Source organism: Triticum aestivum, chromosome 3A (genome assembly GCF_018294505.1).
Source record: "Triticum aestivum cultivar Chinese Spring chromosome 3A, IWGSC CS RefSeq v2.1, whole genome shotgun sequence".
In the NCBI taxonomy this organism is placed as follows: Eukaryota; Viridiplantae; Streptophyta; class Magnoliopsida; order Poales; family Poaceae; genus Triticum; species Triticum aestivum.
This window is the reverse complement of record NC_057800.1, coordinates 361,713,708-361,718,311: the sequence shown is the minus strand read 5'-3', so window position 1 is coordinate 361,718,311 and position 4,604 is coordinate 361,713,708. Positions and strand designations below refer to the sequence as shown.

The window sequence follows — 4,604 nt, the reverse complement described above, 5'->3', positions numbered from 1 at the left end:
CACCCCCCTCCAAAGCGAAATTAGTTAATCCCAAGCCCATAACTCAAAAATGACTTCTTTACATTTTTTATGGCTTATTTTGACAATAAGCCCTGAAAAGGCGGAATAGAACTGGCCCTTAACCTACAATTCAATTGTGCGTGCAATGATGAATCACTCCTGCCTGCTATAGTGTACATTTAGGCATCATCATACATGGCATAACCTAATACATGTACATTCCATTGTAGAATATGGAATATGCAATGTTTATGTTAGTTCATACGTTGCACATGATGTTTAAATGACCCTTAAATCTGGTCAGTCAAGTGATGGTCTTTAAGCCTCCTTCTTTGCTTCTTTTCTTGATATGTAAGATTTGCTCACACATCTGTTCAATTGCTTGTTTGCATCAGCCAGCCATACTAGGATTGTTTGCTTTAATTACTTGTTGTTCTTGATCCACTACACCACAACCCTTGATTGGGGGCAATTAACCGTCGGGAGAAGTACCGTCATAGAGGCAAATCATTTGCCGGGGATTATTCTACTACCGGCAGAAGTATCCAATGACAAATAAATTGCCGATAGAACTCAAACAATAAGGGCATTCAAACTACCGGCACAAATACCCATTTCCAAGGATACAATATCTGTCGGCACACCTAAACAATGGCATATTATCTGCCGGGGACTACTTGTGGGGCCAAACCAATATAATACGTATTGGCGCGGGATAACACGGGGGAGCGCGCGAGATGCGGAACTTTTCGCTCCAAATAAGCAAAATCCCCAAACTCCAACTCAGACCAAAATCCCCAAATCGACCACCCTAACCTAGCCTCCTCCCCGAGCACACGCCGCCGCCCCCACCCTGCGCGGCTGCCAACCGCCCTCCGCCACACTCCAGTGCCAGCTTCCTCCCCGACCACGCGCCGACCACCGTCCGCCACACCACTGCAACTCCTCCCGGACCATGCCGCCGAGCACCCTCCGCCGCCCCGACCACCATTTGCCGGACCTCCAGCAACGCCCAAGCAGCCAAGCCTCCTACATGGTCCTCCGCCAAGCTCCTCTAGGCTCGAGTTGCTCAAGTGTTTCAGCGGAAGGATCTATTCGAGTGAGGATGTCCACAAGGATGACGTCTAACTTCCACCAGATCTGGCATAAAGAGGTAATCCAGTTAGGTTTAGTTTTGATTTGGCTATCTTACCTCCCCGTACAGCAGTCTTGGCCTCTTTCCCATCCGCCCTCGCTGTAGCACATGGCTACCAACATTGTATTCTCGGCTTGCAGGATCCCCAAGCGACTCGCAGATGCGAAGGAAAATTGAGCAAGGTTCCGCCTCCCATGGTTGAGCAGTCGTAAGGGTTATGTTGTCTCTCCATGTTGCTGGTTATATGAGCCCAACTAATGTTTGCTTCCTGTGATCTAGGGAAGGATAAAATTGATGATTCCTACCTGCCATACTCATCTATTTCTGTTTTCAGTTGACATTCCTACTGTACGAATTACAGTCTTTGGTACATTCACTTATCCCTTCGAATTTGACAAGCATGGAAGAATCTGAATATCACTTATCCCTCTCCCGTTACTATTTAGCATATGCTAACTGACTGCTGTGTTTATGCTTATATCCTTCGGTTATAGTTTATAACAAACCAAATTAAGGATTTTGTGTTCATCTCTGAAACTTCATAATGATGGTTGGTATTTAATCTTTCAAGGAAATGCAGCAAGCTGTTGTACTAGGAAGATTATCCTGACATGGGAGTTTTTTTAGGAACAGGAGAGTCGCACACATATGAAGTATAGAAATTTATCCTTAATGTGCTAGGCTTAATGCAACTAGATAAATGTTCAACAAGGCATATTGATGTGTTAAATTGTTTTCAGTTTGAGATGTCAATACAAGAAAGGTAACCTTGTGTTAGATCTTCAATCCAAAGGAGAAATTGGAGCATCGGGACATTTAAACTGAACCTAAATTAAGGTAATAATATATGTAAAGTATGTTATTTTCTGTTGTTCTAAAGCCCTATTGTTTTGGTTCATTTTAGAAAAACAGGGCCACTCTCAGGGTCCATTTTGATTGAACTTAAACTGCGTACATAGTTAACACCATTGAGACAGACTGAGTAGCTAACCACTTATAAGGTTTTCCAGAAAAGAATGATGAAATAAAAGGGGACACCATCGAGACAAACCGAGTAGCTAACTCGAAGTCTTGTGAATGGAAGGAAATTGGGATATTTGCTAATTCTGTACTAGTCAAAACGTATGTGTGTAGATATTCTGATCATTCTGGTTCATGTCCTACTTAATTAAGGTCTTCATTTATAGGCCTTGCGCAAATGATATGATTATTTAACAACTTAGTTTCATGGTGTTGGATCTCACGTGAATAAACTATATGTCGAAGTGTTTGCTGTTCTTTGCTTAACTAGATATCAAAGTATAAACAACAAGCTTGTATACAATATGTCAAATTATAATCAAATAACAAGCTCGTGTTCTTTGCTTAATAATGATAAGAGCTTTACAATTAACAGGCTCCAGTACAAAGATGTCAAAGTTTTAATATAAATTGTACCAACTTATAATGGTGGATTCTAATTATAGTGTACTAGATAAGCGGCCTTCGGTGACATTTTGAGCTCTTGTCTGTTGTCTTCAACTGATAGTGTATAGCAGCCAACAATGTGAATTTATGATGGTTATTTAGTTTATTTTATTGTACATTCTGCAGAGCTTTCCTCATTAATTCATTTTTTCACAAAATTGGGAAGGCTATTGTATTGCTGCGTAAACTGGAGCAAGGCCGTACCATTTCCATCTGACAAAACATCCTGAATGTCTTGTCTAGTTCTTACACTCTAACAAGGCCATACATAACGGTGTTGTAAGATGATAGTCTGGACATGATTTAGCTTTTAAACTTACAGTATACTGCTCTTACAATGTTGTAAGATTTGAAGGTCGAAGATACTACACTTCGGTACAGATCTATATCATTATTTGAGAAGTAAACTTTTAATCTGCAGTAGAGTTGTATCTACTAAACATTGGAATTTCTTGATTAATTTTCTGTATCTATCACTGCAATGGTTACAGGTTGATCTTTACTTGCAATCTAATTTGCATGTTGGTGTGTGTTCTTCAGGAATCATGATACTACTTTATGATCTGATTGGTGAAAGAGGTATTTTGTACGGTTCTCTTGTGTCCGACTTGTCTTTTTCTCTCTATATAAAGTAGCATTGAAAATGTCCTTGTATTTCCTTTGACATCTCAGAAGCTCACACCTGAATATCATGATATATGCATGTAAGAAAGCTCTGTATGTTCTTTTGAGTTAAGCCTAACACCAAACATTTTAGTTTCTATAATTCTTAGTTAATGCTGGAAAAACGTTTGAATTTTATTTGCTGTACTAGTTGCCTTTGTCTGCTCATACAAAAATACTAGATCCTATGATGTCAAAAATTCATACAGGTTGTGGATGACACTTCCTTTTTCTTGAACGTTGTTCCCATTTTGTCTTATGTGTAGTGTTTTCAAACAGATTTCGATGAGTCTTCACTTTCAGAAAACTAAACTTAATATCAGAGACAATCTCACCATGCCATTATGGGTTTAATTATTTGTCCAGACCTGAAACTGTTGTCATGCTTTCTAGGAAGGGCAACTAGATGTGCTTAATTCATGTGCCCAGGCTTGAAACTGCGGACATTTTTTAGCTTCTTATTAAATCGAATATTCACTTGATGCCTTGATGGGAAATTTGTCGATAAATTTTCTTGATGATGTAGCCATTTTTCTTCTAAAAGTTGGGGTGGTGCACTTTTGTAGATTCTGAGTATCGTAATAAATGTAATGGATATAATGTTTTCTAATACTACATGACTTGACATTTGGTTTTTCCTGTCCAGGTTGAAAATGTTCCTGTAAGATTCGTCAAGATACCTTGCCTTAACCATATGCCGTGAGCTCACGCAGAACTTACAGGCTTTACTCTTTGTGTTTGTTTCATCTTGTACTGCTCAAATGTCTAGAAACTACAGATGCTAAATTATGAGGGAAGTCTTCATGTGTTTTTTTTCGAGAGTACGCCTAGGCGTACCATATTTTTATAGAAGGCAGAAATATTGTACAAGAAACTACAACTTGTTGCGAACAACAAGTGTAGCTCGAACTCCACACTCCATCGCGACAAATACAAACACAACACAAAATGCCTGTCCTAGACCAATCATCTAGCCGCGTCACAACAAATGCTGGCCTCCCCGAAGCAACAGCTCTAACCGGAAACTCCTTGCCAACGCACTACCCACCCTTGGATGCCTAAGAGGAGACGGCGAGTGGATAGCCGGACTCGGTCGGACCCGTGAAAGCCATTGTCTTGGATATGCCGGTGGCTGCGTGCATAGCGTCCATGAAGATCAGCTCGAACAGCGGCAAGCACCAGAGAACCACAAACAGTACCCAAGCCAAGTCTTCACCTGTGATGCTCTCAACAGAGGAACGATGCCACACCGCTGCCATTGTTGGTCCTGCAACGGACCAAAGGCTTTCGCCCGAAGACCACAACCCGATCAAGAAAGGGAGATGCCAACACACCACGG

General features: G+C 40.8%; 1 long non-coding RNA gene across 4 annotated transcripts; it reads left to right on the top strand.

Moving 5' to 3' along the window:
- Positions 1–725: 725 nt before the first annotated feature.
- On the top strand, positions 726–4,089 carry LOC123061294 (uncharacterized). 4 transcript variants are annotated; one of them, XR_006428870.1, is made up of 4 exons: positions 736–1,153; positions 1,276–2,977; positions 3,094–3,181; positions 3,912–4,089. It is a non-coding gene; the product is annotated as an uncharacterized lncRNA (long non-coding RNA). The 4 variants fall into 4 exon arrangements; XR_006428869.1 differs by having other exon boundaries at positions 737–1,153; positions 3,094–4,089; XR_006428868.1 differs by having other exon boundaries at positions 737–1,153; positions 1,276–3,181.
- Positions 4,090–4,604: the final 515 nt, after the last annotated feature.